This window comes from Rhinatrema bivittatum, chromosome 5 (assembly GCF_901001135.1).
Source record: "Rhinatrema bivittatum chromosome 5, aRhiBiv1.1, whole genome shotgun sequence".
In the NCBI taxonomy this organism is placed as follows: Eukaryota; Metazoa; Chordata; class Amphibia; order Gymnophiona; family Rhinatrematidae; genus Rhinatrema; species Rhinatrema bivittatum.
Window position 1 is genome coordinate 25,991,649 of NC_042619.1, and position 21,895 is coordinate 26,013,543.

At 46.1% G+C, this 21,895-nt stretch overlaps 1 long non-coding RNA gene across 1 annotated transcript in view; it reads left to right on the plus strand.

The window, feature by feature from the left end:
* Nucleotides 1–21,291, plus strand: part of LOC115091872 — a 58,641-nt gene extending 37,350 nt beyond the window's left edge. Inside the window, exons 2-3 of the long non-coding RNA XR_003856833.1 lie at nucleotides 20,694–20,869; nucleotides 21,232–21,291. This is a non-coding gene — a long non-coding RNA (uncharacterized LOC115091872). The remainder of the gene's footprint in view (nucleotides 1–20,693; nucleotides 20,870–21,231) is intronic.
* Nucleotides 21,292–21,895: the final 604 nt, after the last annotated feature.

Consider the following 21,895-nt stretch of genomic DNA (forward strand, 5'->3'; position numbering starts at 1 on the left):
GTTCTTTGCATGCAAAAACTGGAATATTAATATTATTGAGGTCTATATTCAAAAGCATTTAACGGGCTAAGTCAGACCTAAGCCAGCTAAATTAATATCTGGGCACATATCCAGCTAAAGTGTAGCCACCTTGGCCAGCTAAGGCCTGGATTCATCATTCCGCTATATGATGAGCCGCGACAAAAAAAAAAGGGCAGGGCAGAAAAAGCGAGCAGGCGGCCGCATCCTGGCAGTGCGTTCTTGCCCGCCGTGGTTGCGGCCGCACTGCACACTTTCACCCCCGTGGCGCCAGTGAAATAGCTGTAGCCATTTCCAGCGTTACCGCGGGCAATAATGTGCGATACATAATCACCCGCAGCACTACAGGCCCCCTAATTTCCCTAAACCCCGCCCAAATTCCTCCCCTTTCCCTAATTTAAATGTTCAAATCGCGATGCTGGCCTCCTACTCGTGTCTTCGCCTAACGCACGCGACAACGGCCCATCGCATTTTGATGAATGACCCTGGAAGTTAGCAGCGCTCCGAGGGCGAAACTGGCAGGAGTTGAGTCAGCCGGCTAAGTCTAGTTGGGCCGAAGAGCTGGTCCTAAAGTTAGTTATAGTTAGCCGGCTTAACTTTAAGGTAGCCGGCTATATTCAGTGGTGCATTTTCACTATTGAATATACCTCCAAAGTTAGCCGGATAAGCTTAGCTGGCAAATTTTGCAAGACGGACTGAGCTTAATATAGGACCTCATCATTTCTAAGTGTGCATATAAAAATAATTAATAACTAAAATCACTGAAAGAGACAATTTAGGATCCCATTTGTTTTCACACATGCTGCAAGTATAACATGAAAGGAAATCCTCTACAACCTGCCTAATGTGGTGCATGCGCACAAGACACATTTGGCAGTAAATTACCATATTTTGAACGGAAGGTTTGTCAAGCATGCAGCTACCCTGGGCTATCGGAGCACAGTGAAAACCAGCTTCTAAAATACGATTTAAAAATAATCGTTTATAGTCTAACAGCACAGAACACAGCTTGGCAGAGTTTTGTTACGGAGTCTCACTCTGTCTCTCCCTCTCTCCAGATCCCGCTACCCCTTTTGCCCTGCCTGCGCTTCTTCTCTCTCGCCATCTCCCTTTCGGCTTGCTTTCCGAAGGGCTTATGAAATCACCGCGTGCGTACGCATGCTTGCATGTGTGCGCACCTCCCAAAAACTTTTGTGTTCGGCGTCCTATCCACGTCCGCACTGAATTTCCAGTCCATATCAAGGGTCCCCCAGGGAACCCCGACAGCGGGGATTTTTTTTTTTTTTTTTTGGTGTGTGTGTGTGATTCACATGTATGTGCAGATGTGCAGGTTTGCCTCCCAGAAACTAAGCTCCATTCGTTCTACATGAACACTTCTTGCTTCTCTCTCTCCTTGTCTCGCTTTCTCTGTCCCTCCCGTGCTTATCATTCTTCCCCGCTCCTTTCTCCCTCTCTTTGCCTGTTTCCCTCTCCTCCCATGTCGCTCTTCTCCCTCATTTCCACGCCACTAAACAAGCCGCGATTATTAAGAAATCCCGCAATCTCCAGGAAATCCTGAAGGAAATATTATTGCGAATTCTTTCTTGCAGCATCACTCATTATCTTCTCCTTCCTCTATTAAAAAAAAAAACCATCAACAAATCCTAAAATACAGAGCTGAGGGTTTTACAATAAAAGCTTTTCCTTTCCTTTAGTGCACCAGGGTTGGTCTTTGTAAATCTGATTTCAATTTAAGCATTTAAACATTTAAAAAGTGTTTGTGTTTACTTTAGGGAACATGCTGGTTACATTGTAGCTTTCTGCCCTGTAAGTATTTGATTGCAATTAAGCATATCCATATGGTCCCAAAAACTCTCTCCCTTTTTTTTTTTTTTTTTTTTGGAAAGGCATGTACCGCACATACAAACGTCACTCTAAACAATTTACCATAATGAACTGGAATCCACTGTTGGTACTTTTTTTTTTTGGCTGAGCAGCAAACACTGGGTCAGCCGTGCCCAGGCAATAACCCAAACGGCGCAGGTGCAGCTTTCCACGCCAAGATTATAAAGAGAGAAAAGCAACATCTTTGGGGGTTTTAATTGTATAACAGAATAGAATACAAATCCAAAGAAGAAAATCAAAATCAACGCATCTGAGCTGTGCATTTTCAGAAGATAAAACGATCGGTTTGGAAGCTTTTGTTTCCCATAGCGACTACACATTTAAAAGATGGAGGGAGGGAAGTAACCTTAACGTATGACAGGGCAGATAAGGATCAGAAGGACCTGTCTAGTCTTCCCAGTTTCATTCACGGTGCAAAGCCGAAGGTTCCCTGTTGATCTCTGGCTTTCCTGTCACTTCTTTGTGGCTAAGGATCCTCTGTGCTTATCCCGGGCTTCTCTTTCATTTATTGCCCAACGCACCACCTCCCCTGGGAGGCAGTTCCATGCATCCACTACCCCCCGTTCCGTGAAGAAATGTTTCCTGATGTTACTCCTGAGTTATTCTACCCTCCATCAGGCCGATGCGGTGTCGGCGCGCTTTAAACGGGAGCTCATGATTGAGCGCCCGCTCTCCTAACACGCGCCGATCCACCTCTCCCGGGCGCCCGATTTAATATTTAAATCAGCTGCCATGGTAAAAAGGGGCCGCTGGGGGGGAAACTGCGTGCCCCTAGCAGCCTGCTCGTCAGCGGACGCCCGGGAGAGGTGGCTGTCAGTGGGTTAGGAAAACGGACGCTCAGTTTCTTTTCCTAACCTGACCGACGGCACATCTGGTTTTTTGTTTTTTTTTTTTAAATTCTCCTATTTCTGTTCCTCCGACTTAATATCGCAATGATATTAAGTCTGAGGAACCGAAAAAAAAGATACAGAAAAGCAGTATTTTCTGCTCTTCTGTAATTTTCTTCGGCTCCTCGAGAATTAATGCCTGCTCCGGGCAGGTGTTAATTTTTATGGGTTAAAATGTGCACGTTGGGCGCACTTTTTTTTTTTTTTTTTTTTTTTTTTAAATCGTGGGGAAATAGGTAATAGCCTCATCAACATGAATTTACATGTGATGAGTGCTGTTACCTATCAGCTCGATTGGACGTGTGTTTTGGACGCACTAACCCCAGTTTTGCAATGGGGGTTATGGAAGCGTGTCCAATCGCGTGTTAATAAGCGGCGTGCTGTGGCTCGTTTGAGCCTTCTCTAATGAGCTATTGTTCTGGAACTTAGCTGTCACTGAAAAACGTCTGCTTCATTTCTAAAAATTGGTCTAGTGCCTTCGGAAATCAGGGTCTTGCTATTTTGACTCACATGAACATACTGCTTTTTTTTTTTTTTTTTTTAATAGTTACATAGTTGGTTAATGTAACCGCTGGGTGGGATAAAACCAGATACTGGACCAAAAAGGACAATCAAGGATTAGACCCTCTCCTCAAATTGTTCTCCAGGGTAGTTTAAATTTCTGAGTGGTCCAGGGCTCCCTGCCTGGGGAAAAGTCTAACTTCAAGGCCCTTTTGCATGCATCCCAATTTCAGAGCACCCTTGGCATACAGCACTGATAATCTGTACAGTCTAAGAAAGCAATAAGTACGCTGGAAGCTGAATGGTTTCCATCTTCTTTTACTGATAGTTGATCAAAATGGATGAAAATTGTTTACTGCTCTTTCATATTAAATCAAATTGATAAGTCATCATTGAAAGATGAAATTTGTGATCTTACTTTTCTAGTCAAAGTCTTTAGAATTTGCAATAGCCAATTCCTTGATAATTTAACTTCTTCACCTTTACAATTATTCAGATCTGAAGAAAGTGTAAACCGACTCCCAACTTCCCAAATTTATCTTAGAGTCCTTCCCACTGTGAAATGGGCAGATTGATAGTCCCAATCTCTCAACTGAATGAAAAGTCGCCAATATCTCCTTCCTCTCCAGTAGTCTTTAATATTCTCTTCCTGCAGTCAGTTCCAGGAGGCACCGATCTGCTCCTCTCTTTCGCAATATATCTCACCTGGGACCCTATAGGAAACTCTCAGAAAAATGAATCTTCACTCCTCTCTGGCAAAGGATGGGAATTCACTCCTCCTCGATGAAACAGCTGCTCCTCGGGGTCTTGTTGGGCAGAAGGCTGTTACTCCTTCAGCTCCATCATTAATTCTAAGACCTCGGGCCCTAGGGTTCTCAGTCAACAAAGACACAGGCAGAAGAACTCTTAAATGAAAGAAGGGGGAATAAAAAGCGAGAAAGGAAGGGCAGAAAAACTTCTTTCTCCAACAACAAAAGTCTCTCACAACCCTGGACAGAAAGAAAATAGGGTTAAGACTGTTTCCACTTCTCTTTACCCAGGTCTCTGTGAAAAAGAGCCTCAGAGCTCTTTCCCAAGACAACGAAGAAAAAGAGGGACAGCGTAAGCCAGGCTGTCCCTCAGCAGGACAATTCAGGAAAAACGAAACGGAGAATCCGCACTCTAAGATGGTGGCGCACACCAACACTTTCTCTCAATGGGGGAGCTCAGACCGCAACCTCTATTCACCAGTCTCTCTGTTCCTCCCTAACCATTTAGTTCACTCCTATTGGCAAGCAAGCCAAGGGTTCCTTTCACTAGATGTAATATTAAAATTAGGGGGTCGCGTTAGCTAACGCGACCCCAAATGGTTTTTGCAACTGGCGTACGGCGGTCACGAAAACAGACACCGATAAATCCGGCGTTGGTTTTAGTCACTAAAAACTAATGCCGAGTTTATCGACGTCGGTTTCCCTTACTGCCGTACTGTGGTCATGAAAACCGACACCGGGTTTTATCGGCGTCGGTTTTCCTCAGCAGCGGGCAGCCACGAAAACCAACACTGATAAACTCGGCATTGGTTTTCAGTGACCTAGTCACGAAAACCAACGCTGGATTTTTCGGCGTTGGTTTTCGTGGCTGCCCGCAGGTAACGAAAACCGACGCCGTTAAACTCGGCGTCAGTTTTTGTGATGGGTCCGACTGCCAAATTTTTTTTTTTCTTCTTTTTTTGATGCGCACATCTATTAACATCTGCTCCTGGCAGGCGTTAGTAGATGACAGTTAAATGTGCGTCTGAGACGCACATTTTTTTTTTTGCATCAGGAGTGAATGCCTAATAGCCTCATTTACATGCATGTGATGAGCGCTATTACATTCACTCCGCGTTGGACGCACATTGAATATGCGCTAATCCCCTTATTGCATTAGGGGATCGATTAGCGCCTATTCTACCCGCGTCCAACTGCACGTTAAGAGTGCGCTCGGCTCAGCGCAGCGTATTGCATCGACCCCTTTGTCAGCAGGCAGCTCAGATTCGTGGCCCATGAGCATGTCTTGTTTCACTGCTGGGGGGGGAGAGAATAAGAAGTGGATGGACGCTGCCTCCCAGAACCCTGATCTCCTCTCCCTTCCTTATCTTCTCCCTCTCTTGCTCGTTTTATTCCCCTCTGTGGGTCTTCCGCTGAAACAGCACTCTCTTAAGGGATCGCCGACCCTAGTGTCTGCACAATGCGCTGCCCTTCCCAAGACCAGCTCAGAGTACCATTCTGGCTGGATTTTACTTTTTAAATCTTTACAGGTAGTTTGCCATTTAAAAAAAAAAAAAAAGCATTTCAGTTTGCAAATAGTATTTCTTAACAAATGGGCAGATGCATCCTGTGCCCAGCAGCAGAAGCAGAGATGTCAGTTGGTCTGGCCCTCTTTAGCAGAATGGGGACGAGCTATCACTGAGACGAATCCTCCAAGCAGCCGAGAAGCAGAATTTTCAAGTCACTTTACCAGCTCAGCACGAATGTTCAGAGCACAATGCACTTGCATTATTATACAACTGGGAGAAATTCTGTTTATTTTATTCCTGGTTGCTGTGTTGGTCCACTTGGATACATGAACTTAAGGGTCAACAAACAAGCTGTAAGTGATACCTTTTTACTGGACTAACTTAATACATCAGTGACCAGTGATCCTCTCTTCATCGGATTTATCGGCATTAGTGAAGAAACAGCGCAGTTTTCATGACCACAGTACGGCAGTAAGGGAAACCGACGTCGATAAACTCGGCATTAGTTTTTAGTGACTAAAACCAACGCCGGATTTATCGGCATTAGTGAAGAAACAGCGCAGTTTTTATTTCTGAACATAAAATAATAAAAAGAAAACTACACAAATGAAGGGTCATGAATGATGGGTGAAGTAGGGATGTGGGTTTGTTGAAATGAAACAGGAATATTTTAACAAAACGCTCCCATTTCGTTTTTAAAACGAAACAAAGAAAAACAAAATGGGTTCGGTTTTTTTTTTAATTGCCCATTCCCTGCCAACCCTGCCCCCCCCCCCCCCCGTGCCCTTCCCCAGTGCCCCCAGCCTTCCCTACACAGTCTTACCCCATTTAAACCTTCACGAGGCAGAAATGATCTCCTGTCGCTGCTGCCAGTGCCGTTTCGCATGGACAAAAGTAAGAGCGGCGCCAGCCTTGGGCTGCTGCCATTTGAAACGGCGGCAGTGGTGGATCCTGCCCAGTAAAGATTTAGATGGCGTTTGCTGACTTGGTGGGAACAAGAGGGTCCGGGAAAGGCTGGGGCCATTGAGGAAGGGCCCGGGAGATGGGGTTGGTTTGGGGGGTTTTTCGGCAGCAGCAGAACAGGGACCAGACAATGGTTTTGTTTTTTTTATTCTTTTTTTTTTTTTTATTTGTTATCTGGGTAAAATGCCTTTGAATATGAGCCCCGTAATTTTTGGGTTACGTGCGTAATTTTTTGCAGCTGAGGAGATTTACGCGCTTAAGCGTCCGCTCGTGCGCAGATAAAAAGTGACAAGAGACGGATGTGTAGTTGTTGAGCACATTAAGAACGCCTAAGACGGGAAGGAGGAGAATACATTTTTGTGTGTTCATAGCCTTAAAAATTCAAGTATTTCTTTGTCACTGACTTTCATTTATCCTTTTGTAATAATAAATAACTACTGAAGTCTGACAATGACTTTCTACATCACGGCAGAGTCAAGAAATCACAAGCTATAAAACTGCATGGCTTTGCACATTTACTGATCTTTGACGTTCTAAAATGAAATAGATATATATTTATGTATGTGGCATCTTGAGCTGTGAGGCTGCCTCGGACCCTGGTCTGTGTTTTTGTCTGCATGCCCAGGGGTGTACAATCACTAAAGCCATTTTGCTTCTTTAATTTAAGGAAGATTTCCAACGGGAGAATCATTCAAAACATTTTCTTGTCTAACTCAGGACAGCTCCCATAGATATTATTCAGTGGTTGCCCTATACTGGGTTGTTACCCCCCTCCCCCCATAACAACTATATTCTTGACACACCTTTGACTGTGGCCATTCTTGTGTGGCGAGGGAGCCGCACAAATCTTTCATGCTGTACCTGCATGAAGGACCAAACGTATTGAGATAGACGTTGAAGTGACAGGCCAGACATTTAAAGCACCTGTGGGAGTAAGGACTTCCAGCAATTGAAAAAAAAAAAAAAAGTGAAACTTCTGGTCATCCGGGCAAGCCAAAAATAATAATAATAATAATAATAAAAAGAAAATCATGGAGGATAAAAACAAGATGAGAAAGTGTCTTGTATTTTGACTGTGCAGGAATCAAGCCAAACCTCCCTTTAAAAAAAAAAAAAGTACTTGGCTTTAAAAATTGTGAGATACAACATCATAAAGTATTTTACCTAGGGAAAATCTAAAGGCTGAGAGATTGCCATATGCATTTAAAAGGGAACCGAGCAAAGCCGAACTTGTTTGCAATATGTAATACATTAGTACTGTGCGTCTCCCCCTTCTATAGGTTATTAGATAAATGCAGTGAAACTTGCTGTATCAGGAGCTGGCGTGTTAGGAACATCTCTCCGCCGACGACACATTGTTGGCCCTGATGGTTTATTTTGCTTCTCAGATAAGCACGCCACCTTTGCACGAAGGGAAAGGAAAATCACCCGATCCTGTCACTACCCCCTATGCATTAAGTTTCTCTGGCGCTTTGAAACTTCAAAGAAGTTCCCTGCTGTAAGTGGGAGGAGAAAATATCATCAATCAGCTCAAAAATGCAGAAAAGGTGTCTAGGAAGTGCAACAAATCAAGGGAGAAAAACTGGAAAGCTAAGACTACAAATGTTCGTAGTTTGGGCAAAAAAAAAAAAATCCCAGACCTGCAGGCCCTAATGGTGGAGGCGGACTTGGACACTGTTGCTGTTATGGAGACGAGGTTCACAGATTCTCATGACTGGGATACGGCCATACCGGGCTATAACTTGTCAAGGAAGGACAGAGAGGACAGGAAAGGGGGAGGAGTAGCTCTTTTTTGTTGAAAACAATATCTAAGCAACTGAAATGCAAGGAATGATGGGTAAAGAAGAAGCATTATGGGCCGTCCTAAACACAGATGATAGTTCACCCCATTTTTACTGGTGTGGTTTACAGGCCTCCGACTCAAACGGAAGAACTGGACAGAAATCTGGTCGAAGACGTCCGAAAGGTGGGAAAGAAGAGAAGTGTTGTCTGTTGGAGACTTTCATTTGCCATTGACTGAAGTATCCCTTCTGTGGAATCTACCAGAAGTAGAGAGATAAGTGGATGCCCTGCAAGAGGCTCTGTTCAAACAAATGGTAATGGAACCCACGAGGGAGGGAGTTTTACTTGACCTAGTGCTGACTAACGGGGATAATGTCTCTTAATGTCCAGGTGGGTGCCCATCTCAGCACCAGTGATCATCTAACAGAATGGTTTGATATTGAAAATAGGATCCGGAGAAGTGTCACAAAAGACCCGAGTTTTGAACTTCAAAAATACAGACTTTGTGGGAATGGGGAAACATCTGGAGGCAGAACTTGAAGACTGGGAGAAAATGAGAGAGTTGGAACAACAGTGGGCCAAACTAAAAGGAGCAATTACAAAGGCAACAAATCTATATGTTACAAAGTAAACAAAAGCAGGAGAAATAAGAAACTGATCTGGTTCTCAAAGAAGGTGGTTGATAAAATAAAAGCAAAAAGAACAGGTTTCAAGAAATATAGAGGCTACCAAAAAGAGGAACGCAGGGAAGAATATCTGGTGAAACTGAGGGAGCCAAAGACAGAAATCAAGAAAGCAAAAAGTCAGGCAGAAGAAAGGATGGCCAAAGAAGTTGTTACGAATGGGCTCCGGTCAGGAGTCGTGAACACCACCCAGCAGGGTGGCTCCAGGTGGAGAGAGACAGGAATGGCTAGAAACAGTGTCTGGTTCCAGGCTGGGTCAGGGCAGGCAGCAAGTAGCAGTGTCTGGGTCCAGGCTGGGTCAGGGCAGGCGGCAAGTAGCAGTGTCTGGGTTCAGGCTGGGTCAGGGCAGGCGGCAAGTAGCAGTGTCTGGGTCTAGGCTGGGTCAAGGCAGGCGGCAAGTAGCAGTGTCTGGGTTCAGGCTGGGTCAGGGTAAGGCAGGTCAGAAGGCCCGTAGGCCACACACACACACAGAAGGCCCGTAGGCCACACACAGTAAGCAGGGCAAGGCAGATCAGAAGGCCCGTAGGCCACACACACACAGAAGGCCCGTAGGCCACACACCGTAGGCAGGGCAAGGCAGAGAAGGCCCGTAGGCCACACACACACACACAGAAGGCCCGTAGGCCACACACCGTAAGCAAGGCAAGGCAGAGAAGGCCCGTAGGCCACACACACACAGAAGGCCCGTAGGCCACACACCGTAAGCAGGGCAAGGCAGAGAAGGCCCGTAGGCCACACACACACACCGAAGGCCCGTAGGCCACACACCGTAAGCAAGGCAAGGCAGAGAAGGCCCGTAGGCCACACACACACACAGAAGGCCCGTAGGCCACACACCGTAAGCAGGGCAAGGCAGAGAAGGCCCGTAGGCCACACACACACACCGAAGGCCCGTAGGCCACACACCGTAAGCAAGGCAAGGCAGAGAAGGCCCGTAGGCCACACACACACAGAAGGCCCGTAGGCCACACACCGTAAGCAGGGCAAGGCAGAAGGCCCGTAGGCCACACAAGGCAAGACAAGGCAAGGAATAAGGCCCGAAGGCCGCGCAAGGCAAGGCAAGGCAAGGAATAAGGCCCGAAGGCCGCGCAAGGCAAGGCAAGGAATAAGGCCCGAAGGCCGCACAAGGCAAGGCAAGGCAAGGAATAAGGCCCGAAGGCCGCGCAAGGCAAGGCAAGGTCCAGGGACCAAACGCACAGCAAGCAAGGAAGGAAGGCTAGAGCAGGGAGCCCAGGCGAGCTCGATGCCGAAGCCCTGAGGGAACTGTCAGGCAGGGTTATAAGGGACAGCCCAGAACATAGAGAGGAGAAGGGAGATGGACTGGGCCTGTCAGGAGATCCAGCTCTAGAGGGACCCCTGGTGGTGAGGCGGTTGCACAGCAGCCATAGCCGTAACAGAAGTAAAGCAAGGTGACAAAACATTTTTCAGATACATCAAAAAAAGAAGGGGAGGCCCGAAGTGATATAGTGAAATTGAAAGGTGACAAATATCAATGTGTGGAGAGAAACGAAGAAATGATCAAAATATTAATGGAGAAATTATTTACCTTATCATTTCATTTTCCTTAGTGTAGACAGATGGACTCAGGACCAGTGGGGTTTATGCTTCCCTGCCAGCGATGGAGATGGAGCAAGCTGACGTCACAGTATATGTAACCCTGCAGTGACCCCCCAGCCTGCTAATATTCTCTTCAAAAGCAACTGTGGACAGACAAGCAAAAAACTTGATTAAAAACATGATTAAAAACAGAACACCAACCATAAACACTGAACTCACATAAAAGTCTAGGATCCCCAAGCTAGGAACTCAATGAACACTTACCAGTAATCCCTTGGGACCCAGAGCCCCACAGGAGGACTATTGACACATTCATGGCGGCAGCCCAGGGTGAGAAGCTGAGTCCATCTGACTACACTAAGGAAAACAAAATTATCAGGGAAATAATTTCTCCATTTCCTAGCGTGTAGACAGATGGACTCAGGACCAGTGGGATGTACCAAAGCTACTCCCCAACAGGGTGGGAGGCTGCCCGCGGTCCAGTCAACACTGCACATGCAAAGGCTGCATCCTCCCGGGCCTGCACATCCAGATGATAAAACCTGGAAAAAGTGTGTAAGGAGGATCATGTTGCAGCTCGACAGAAATTGACAACAGACAACAGACTAACCTCTGCCCATGACACTGCCTGAGCCCTAGTGGAATGAGTCCTAACCTGAGTAAGCAACGACTTTCCATCATCCACATACGTGGGCCATGACCACCTCCTTAATCCAATGAGCTATGGTAGCTCGTGAAGCCAGAGCGCCTTGCTTACTCCTGCCATGGAGAACAAACAAGTGAACCATCTTTTGAAAAGACTCAGAGACCTCCAGATACCGCACGCCAAGACGCTTAACATCCAAGGAGCACAAAAGGCAAAACTCCTCCACATCCCTGACCTTATCCAGGGATGGCAAGATGGACTGATTCAAACGAAAGTCCGAAACTACTTTGGGAAAGAAGTATGGAACAGTATGCAGCTGTAACACCCCTGGAGTCACCCGAAGGAACGTTTCACAGCAAGACAAGACCTGCAGCTCAGAAATCAGACGCGCAGAACATTTAGCCACCAGGAACACAGTCTTCAAAAGTCAACATCTGTAAGGAAAGACTACACAGTGGCTGGAACGTAGGGCTAGCACTAATTAAGTATCCACAGTGGAACCGGTAACCTCAAGGGAGGCCTAAGATGCTTCACTCCCTTCAAAAGGCCACATCAGTTTGAGACGACAAGGAACCACCATTCTCCAGGCCTCTGAAACAGGCAAGGGCCGCAACCTGCACGTTCAAGGAATTAAGGGCCAAGCCTTTATTCAACCCATCCCGCAAAAAAATCCAGAATGAGGGGGATCTTTACTCAACGAGGAAGAATACTTCGCTCCCCACACCAGGCATCAAAATCTCTCTAAACCATCACATAAGCCAATTAAGTGGAGAACTTGCGAGAGCAGAGTAAACTGACAATCACCACAGAAGAATAACCATGCTTTAACAATCGAACCCTCTCAAGGGCCAAACCGTAAGACAGAATCAAGTTGGATCCTCGTGAAGAACTGTCCCTGCTAAAGCAGATCCATGTGCAGCGAAAGATGAAGGGGGGGCCTCCGCCAGGAGCCATCGCTAATCTGTATAAAATGGATGCTGGGGCCAGTCCGTCACCACCACCAGGAGTACTAGCAACCTGTGGCCTTTGATCTTGCGAATTATCCTGCCCAGCAAGGGCCACAGAGGAAAGGCATAAAGCAATCTGTCTTCCGGCCAGACCTGTACGAGAGCACCTATTCCCAGAAACCATGGATCTCTCCTGCAATTGTAAAAGCGAGGAACCTTCACATTTCGAGAAGTTGCCAGTAAGTCTAGGAACAGAAGGCCCCAGTGATCCACAATCAGCTGAAATGCCTCAGCTGACAACACCCACTCTCCTGGGTCCAGGCTCTCCCTGCTGAGAAAGTCTGCTCTTACATTGTATTTTCCTGCAATGTCAGAGGTTGAGATTATCTGCAGATGACCTTCCGCCCATTCCATCAGCTGGTCTATTTCCTGCAACACTTGCTGGTTCGCGATTCCTCCCTGGCGACTGATATAGGCCACCATCGTCGCGTTGTCTGACATCACTAGAACCACTTGATTCCGCAGTCTGTGGCTAAACTGTAAGCATGCCAGCTGTACTGCCCGGGCCTCTAGGCGATTGATGTTCCAAGCCAGACTCTTCTGTATTCCAGTGCCCCTGGGCTGTTAACTCCAGACAGTGAGCCCCCCAAACGTGGAGACTCGCATCTGTAGTGAGTACCAACCAGACTGGAGAGGACAAGGAAACTCCCTTTCTCAGATGACGCTCCTGCAACCACCATTGGAGGCAGGAGCAGATTTCCATCGACAAGTGGAGCCAAACCACATAATCCTGAGACTGTGGGCTCCAACAAGATAACAGAGAATGCTGAAGAGGACGCATATGCGCCCTTGCCCATGGCACCACTTCCAGGGTAGCTGACATCAAAACAAGTACCTGTAGGTAGGACCACAGCATCGGGCGTATGGTGTTCATCAACTGACACACTTGAAACATCAATCTCTGGATCCAAATTTCTGGTAGGAAAACTCTGTCCTGTCCCGTGTCGAATCAGACCCCCAGATACTCCAATGACTGAGATGCTTGAAGATTGCTGTTGGTCAGGTTCACCACCCAACTGAGCTCCTGCAATAAGGAGATCACTTTGTGTGTCACCAGGAGGCTCTCTTCGTGAGACTTGGCTCAAATCAGCCAGTCGTCCAAATACGGGTGCACCAGGATTCCTTCTTTTCACAAGGCTGCCGCTACCACCACCATAATCTTGGAAAATATTCTGGAAGCGGTGGCTAGACCAAAAGACAGTGCCCAAAACTGATAATGACACCCCAACACCTAAAAAGCATAGAAAGCGTTGGTGTTACGATCGGATGGGAATATGAAGGTAAGCCTCTGACAGATCCAAAGAGGTCAGAAATTCCCCCAACTGCACCGCCATTATTACAGATCATAAGGTTTTCATGCGAAAATGAGTCATCTTCAAATGACGGTTGACCCTTCTGAGATCCAGGATGGGACAAAAGGAGCCCTCCTTCTTGGGCACAACAAAATAAATGGAATATCACCCTATACTTTCTTGAGATGTGGTCCCACAGAACTGCCCTCTCCAGCAGAGAAGCCAGTCAAGGGAGAACCAAGATCTGGCGTCCCCCCATTCAAGGCTGTGATCAACCCATCAACAGAATGGGAAGAGCCAGGCTTAGCAAAATCTAAGGAAGACAACTCTCCCTGAGTTTCTGAGCAGAGCTGACACAGGTTAGAAACCAGGTCTAGCTGAGAAGCCCTAATATGACAGGCAACACAAATAGGAAGACAGTTAGCCTTCTTACTTACCGGCACCATCGCGGCGGTAAACGTACATCAGAATGGCATACGCTCAAAAATGAATTGTGCCAAAAAAATAAGCACTTAGAAGAAAGGACAGCAAGGCGCCCAAGTCAAGCATGCACCAAGTTAAGCGTGTAAAAAAGGATGTGCGCATAAACAGCACGTCCAAAAACCGAGCACACAATGCGTGCGCAGAACCGACACACTGCCCACACCGACGGCCTATAGAGGGCAGCAGAACACATACAAGAGCACGCATGATGCGTGGCCTACCACGCATCATGCAAGAACAAAGCGAGCTGGGCCTAGCCCACTGGGGGCTGCTCAACCTGCCCAGTTCCCCAACCCCAATGGGAGTGGGAATAAATGTTGGCACTGGACGCTGAGAACAGAGACCAGAGGAAGTCCTGGTACTCCTCTAACTGTCTCTGATTCAGGTAAAACTTTCTCTTTTTTTTCTTTTTTTTAAACCTTACCTGAGCTCAGCGTTTACCAGCTGAGTACAGATATGGCCTCCAGCTGCAGGGGGAAGAGAGCATCTGTTGTCACTGCCGTGCTCGGCCTCCTGTACCCACTGCCTTTCAGCTGTACAAGCAGTTAAGTCCACGCTGGGAAACCCAGCTACCGGACCAAGGCACACCTCTGAGGGACCACAGAAATCACCTCGGGAATTCTCAACTGGGGAGGGACCTTTAAGTATCACCACAGGAGAACAGGGCTTTCTTTTCCCGAATTTAGAATTTCAAATTTCTCCTTTCAAAAAGCTCAAAGCAATCCCCATAGGGAGATGCAAATCCATCATCTGCTGGAGATGGAGAATACTGGCAGGCTGGATTCACAGCAGGGTTATATATACTGTGACGTCAGCTTGTGCCGTCTCCATCTGCTGGCAGGGGAGCATAAACTCCACTGCTTCTGAGCCCATCTGTCTACACACTAGGAAAGCAAATACTTCAGTTCGGTGTTCACTAAAGAAAACCCTGGAGAAGGACTTTCGCTAGTTAACAAGACTGTGGATAGGGGTGGAGTAGACGAAACTCCGTTTACAGAAGAGAATGTATGGGAAGAGCTAGGAAAACTGAAAGTGGACAAGGCCATGGGGGCCTGATGAGGTACATCCCAGGATACTGAGGGAGCTCACAGATGTGCTGGCGGCTCCGCTGTGTGACCTGTTCAATAGATCCCTGGAAATGGGAGCAGTGCCGAGTGATTGGAGAAGAGCGGTGGTGGTCCCGCTTCACAAGAGTGGGAGCAGAGAGGAGGCTGGAAACTAGAGGCCGGTCAGCCTCACCTCGGTGGTGAGAAAAGTAATGGAGACGCTGCTGAAGGAAAGGATAGTGAACTATCTACAATCTGGTGGATTGCTTGACCCAAGGCAGCATGGATTCACCAGGGGAAGGTCCTGTCAGACAATATCTGATTGATTTTTTTGATTTTTTTGGATTAGGGAAGAGCACTCGATGTGATTTACTTGGATTTTAGTAAAGCTTTTGATACGGTCCCACATAGGAGACTCATGATAAAATGAGAAGCTTGGGAGTGGGTGCCAAGATAGTAGCGTGCACTGCAAACTGGTTGACTGACAGGAGACAATGTGTAATGGTAAATGGAACCTACTCTGAAGAAAGAACGGTGATAAGTGGAGTGCCACAGGGATCGGTTTTGGGACTGGTTCTGTTCAATAACTTTGTGAGCGACCTGGCAGAAGGGATAGAAGGTAAAGTTTGTCTGTTTTCGGATGATACTAAGATCTGCATCAGAGAGGACATATCTGAAGAAGTAGAGAGAATGAGACGTGATTTAAGGAAGTTTGAAGAGTAGTCAAAGATTTCGAGGCTGGGATTGAATGTCAAGAAGTGCAGAGTCCTGCACCTGGGGACGGTATGTGATGGACGGTGAAAGACTAATGCGCACAGACTGGGAGAGGGACCTTGGTGTGATAGCGACTGATGATCTGAAGGTGGCGAAGCAATGTGACAAAGTGATAGCTAAAGCCAGAAGAATGCTGGGCTGCATAGAGAGAGGAATAACCAGTAAGAAAAAGGAGGTAATGATGCCCTTGTAAAGGTCCTTGGTGAAGCCTCACCTGGAGTACTGCATTCAATACTGGTGTCCATATCTCAATAAGGATAAAGACAAGATAGAGTCAGTCCAAAGAAGAGCGACCAAATTGGTGAGGGGTCAGCATTGGAAGACTTAAGAGGAGAGGCTGAAGGGTCTGAATATGTACACCCTGGAAGAGAGGAGGTGCAGGGGAGATCTGATACAGACCTTCAGATACCTGAGAGGTTTTAATGATGCACAATCGACAAACCTTTTCCGTTGGAAAGAAATCAATAGAACTAGAGGTCATGAAATGAAACTACAGGGAGGACGACTCAGAACCAATGACAGGAAATATTTAGTCAGGGAGAGGGTGGTGAGGATGAAAACAGTGAAAGATTTAAAAGGGGCATGGGATAAACACTGTGGATCCCTAGAGGCTAGAGAATGGGAATGAAGAAAAGAGTGCATGGGGGTAACTGGGGGGTGACTTGCTGGTGTGGCAGTTGCTACCGTTAAAAAATAACAGTATCAAGGCTTAATGCAACTCCATCATTGCTCTCTGTTTCAACGGCAGTGAATGAAAAAAGGGGAATTGGATTCAGATAGCAACCAACAAGGGCCTCGACCTTTACGGTTTGGGGAACAAATAAACTTGGGGGTAACTTGCAGATGCAGCACTTACTACCCTTAGTCACTAAGTCTGATACTTTTTATGCAACTCCAACATTACTCTCTGCTTCCACGGCAAGGGTTAAGGAAAATTGGATTCAAACAGCATCCGAGGGCCCTGACTTTTACGGTCTGGTAAACTGATAAGCACGGGGGTAACCTGCACAGTGCAGCAGATACTGGCATAAGCTTGCCGGGCAGACTGGTTGGATCATTTGGTCCTTTTCTGCTCTCATTTCTGTTTCTATGACCCTAGCAGGTCAATTTTCCAAAGCTTTTCCCAGAACATGCTGCCTGGACTCGAAAAACATCAAAGTGAAAAATGGTTAGCCTAAGGCTTTCCAAACCCATCCTGGTAACTCCCACAGTTGGGTTTTCAGGGTAACCACAATTAATATGCATGAGATAAAGCTGCATGAACTGGATCTCTAATGTATGCAAATACATCTCGTGCCTGCTCGCTGAAAACCCAGAGAGGGCTACCGGGGTCGCTGGGCCGGGCTTGGAAACCATTGGATTTCGCCTTGCCTACTTCTGAGTTTCCTGGCATCATGCATAGCCAAGCAATGGAAGAAAAAGTGAGCTCTAACAGAAGAATGGTTACCGTACCATGCATTATTGTATGTACTAACAAAAATGGACAAAGGTAAAATCGGACTAAAGCAGATATCATGCATTTCCATCTGCAGTCACATCTGAAGAAGAGACCCATTTGGTCTTGAAAGGTCAACTGCATCATCATCCTTAGATACTTCTTACATTGGTGAAATAAACATTATCAAAACATGCCAAAGGGTCCTAATTTTACTTCTATATCTGTCCACCAGTTTAATAAGGTGCAAGTCAGCAACCTCGCCACGTCCCATGTGTGCCAACTGCCTGCCAAATCTGGAATATTTTATCTATTTTTATAGTCAGGCAAATATATCATAGCTTGTCCAGTCAGCTGTAAAATGAATATACAGCATTGGTTAGCCGGTTAAGAATAACTGGTTAACTTGCAGGGTCGCAGGTGGGTGAATTTGGACCTCAGAGTAAACAGTCCAGGCTACACCAATTCAATGCAAATATTCGAAACAAAATCCTTAGGTTTTAAAATGCAAGTATGTAAGTTAGGAGGTCCTGGGCTATCTCACATAACTGCTACCATGCACGCTTTCCAAGGGGAGGACAATGTGACAGGATGGGTAATAAAGGGAAGGATCTGAGGAACCAGGCTGAACTAGGTAAGATTCTTCTCCTATGTAATCAGCTCCTTTAACTCAGCAGCAGAGTCCCCTACATCAGAGGCAGGAAGGCTGCAGATTCAAATCCCGAGATCTCCAGTTGGAAACAGGCTACGGCACTGTGGAAGCATTGAGTGAACGGGGAACCCTTGACGCACACAAAACAGCCAGCACGGTCAAGGCTAATGTGTAAGCTGCAATGCTCTTAGGTTTTAAGAGGCACATAGCCAGCCCCCAGCACTTCTGCAACAGAACCAAAGCTTCCCTCCAGCCAACAGCAGAGACGTTCAACTACTAATCTACCGTGCATGCAATGCGCCAGAAAGCGAGGCGAGGGCCTGCAGGCAATAAAGCAGTTTCAGTGACTGAATGCTGCTGGGGCTTTCTAATAGATAATTGTTTCCAGTGGATTTTATCAGTGCAAAGCATTTGGCACGTCTTGCTGCGAGAGAGGGAGCAGGTCAGTGCTGGAGAGGCTCCATGGCATTTCATTCAGGCTCTGGAGTGTCTGAAATGCATTTCTGAAATACCAGAAAACATCCTTGTGGTGTCCTCCTCTAAATGAGGACCTGGAGCGAGCCCAGAACAGAACAAATGAATTTTGGTTTTATATTCCGTTTTCTTGGGGTTTTTTTACCCTTGAAAGTTCCTCTGCCAGTGGGAGCCGACTATTCAAATATCAACTGCTTACATTACCGTAAGGGGAGTAGGGGGACGAATAATGCAGGTGGCTCAGGTGGTAAGTGGAAGGTCCTCCATTCCATCCCCGAGTCAGGTCTTCTGCTGCTCGAGTCGCCTGAGGCAAAGGCAGCATTCGCAGCCCAAAAGGAGAGAGAGAGAAATCATTGCCCTTGCTTGACGGTGACACCCAATGGCCAGATTCGGAGCCCAGCAGGTGAATGTCCAAAAATTAGCATAAAAACCCGCATAATTGAACACAGATCAAGTATTAATATCAGTAAGGAGAATGCTCCACTAGTTTCTCATTGGATAGAAAAATCTCATACAATAGCTGACTTACAATTTTTTTGTACTCGAGGTTGTTTTACCCCCAGCAAGAGGAGAGACTTTCCCCTCATTCTTTTACGGCATGAACAAAAATGGATATTCCGACTTAATACAATTATACCACACGGTCTCAACAGTGAGATCGAGTGGAATCATTTCCTTTAGTCCTTTGCTGAGCGAACTATCCCGTACAGTATCGCAATTCCCCATTAGCTAGTGTTCATATGTCATTACGCTTTAGTTTACGCGTCATCACGTCAGCGGGGTATACCCAGTTGCAGTCTCCATATAAGGACAATGACGTCGGCACGTCAGGCCGGCGTTCCTTGGACATTATAGCCGGTAAACAATTAAGGTGATTTTCGCACTCAAAGGGAGCGCTTTTAAACACAGTGGCAAGACGCCGTAGGTGCACTCCGATCAGAATCCATGTCAGTTTGATACAGGTATGCTCTTTGAGAATTGGTACATTATGTGTTTATATAACTATGCACCTTGATGCCAATAGTCTGTGAGGTACTAATTCAGTTCCTGGGCATTTTGTATGTTTGTGCTTTCAGATACTTGTTTAAATTATTCCCCCCCGAGGCAGCCGGGTGGCGAAACACGGGACCGTGTTGGGGGATTCTATCTAAGGACTGTATCTTAAACAAGGAGTAGCCGCAATGAAAATATTAAATAAATAATCAATTTGAAAACTTTCCCAGAAACTCACTTCATTCTTGCACTTGTATTGATGGTCATAATTGAGAGTGCAAGGTCTACTTCGGTGTGTGTTGGATCAAAAATTAGCGCATACACACATGTACATAGTCTCTACTCACACATTCCAGGATCTATAAAAATAGAAAATGTTACCGATTCACTTACACGTGCACCTATACTCATGTGAAAAGGGCGGAGTAGGGGCATTCCAGGGCAGGGCCAACACTTTACACTTGCCAACTTACTCGCGTATTTTTATACCTGCTAATTGTCTGGCATAAGTGATATTAAACATGTTTATTGTATACCATTGGCTGGGCGCGAAGTCTGGGTGAACGGAGAGGGAGTTGAGGATAAAAATCCAAGACAGTTTCGATGACCTGGATGAAGGATTGGGCGAACTGGTGGACTAATTTGCAAAACTAGCAAGTTCCCTGACCCACGCGTGTTTTAGAACTGGCCGAATTACCGCGTGCAAATCTCAGTATACGCGAGCAAGTCCTACTTTACTTGCGCATAAAATATGCGTGCGGATATTTTTAAAATAGGTCAGAAAGGTGCATGCGTTCAATGCACTGAAATCCTCGCTTTCAACGCATTACATGTATTCATGCGTAAGCCTACATGCGCACGTGTTGAGAGGTAAAGATATGCATATTTTATCAAATGTATGTATATCATAGGCGTGGGATATAAAATACTATGATAAAACCACGCGCAGCCATATACACGCGTATTGGCTGCCACGCGCACTTTTTGAAAGTTATCCTCCCTGACAGAGCCTTGCTGTATGGCCTCCAGCCTAGGACCATCACTACAATGACTGGATTAAAAGTAAATTGGGAGGGAATGTAAAACAGAGGGAAACACCCCCAGGGAGTTGCATGGCACCAGATTCCAGTCTCAGCTGTGACTGAGATGGGAAGTCCAAAGAAGCAGGCGGAAACTGCAGAACGTGCAGAGCAGAATTAGCGAGGAGGATTCTTGAGGAGGGTCAGTTCTGGTCCCTACATCATCCTACTGTTCCTATTTTTGCCAGTTAGGGGTTTTAAAAATAAAGAAAATTTACAATTATAAAAACTAGCTTCCTTCTGAGACTTCCTTAACTCCCTGTTTTGTTTTCCTTTAAAGGCAAAGCGAGCCCAGTCAGAAGAACTGGATGCTTCGACTTAATGTAGCGCCCCCAAGAGGCAACTGGTGTAATGACGACTCGCTCCACTTATGATGAATAAAGCTGGACTATGCGGGTGGTACTGGAGTCAAGGTTGCAATCCAAAGGGGTTTGACGTTGACATCTTCCCGACCAGGTAATTTTGAGTATTTGGGAAATCCCATCCAGCCAGTGATGCTCCCGGAGGTTGGGAAGGGAAGCAGGGAATAATAAATGGTTGGATTGCTTCCACTAGTGAATAATGAGATTTATTGTTTAAAATAAATGAGGTTAAACAGAAACAACAACAAAAAAAAACCAAAAACAATTCACCACTAACAATTTTGTCAATATCGATTGTACAAGTTTCTAGGCATTGTACAAGTTGTACATGAAATCTGTAATTATTCACTCAATAACCCTACTTTACAGTTCACTGCAGTGTTTGCAAAAGCAATGAAATGTAAGATGAATCCAAGGATTTGATACTTGTATGTTTCCCTTTCCATTTTCCTGCAGATGAGATCAGTGTTATCAAGGTTCACCTGATGAAAAGAAAGTACACCCTGCGAGAAACAGTAAGTAATTTGTGCTCTGTCCTTCTTTCTTTCTGCTTTCTCTGTTAATGCCTGCCCATTTCCTCTCTTTCTCTATGCTTTGTGTTTTTGTGTCCCAGTGAGTGCACCTCCTTATCTGTTACAGTCAGGAGCGTGGTCCTCTCCTTCCGGCGGCTTGGATGGCGTTGGCTAGCATTTAAAGCTGGTGCTGCTGAACTATTGAGGGTGACCTTTGCCTCCACTGCCTCTTGCTTCCTTTGGCGTTCAGTAACCTTGGAGCACGCTGTCCTCAGACGCCTTTCCTCTCCTGAAAAAAGAAAACTCTTCCCTATGCTTTAAATAAAATAACAAGAATGTAACTGTCTATACTATTCACAGTCTTCCGCAAGTGCTAATATCTTGCTCGGTGTATGTCTTCAGTGTCTAATTGAACTTACTCACCTTAGGTACAAAATTAAAAAATAATTGCAGCAAGCCCTATCTACTTAATGCAGAGGGATCAGCAATACTGGATCAGTGAAGATGGTGAAAGGAAACAAATCACAGTCTCTTATTCCTTCAAACCCAGCTCCAACATCATGGACACCGCCACAGGTCTCTCAGTACCAGAGCTGCAACACTGCTTA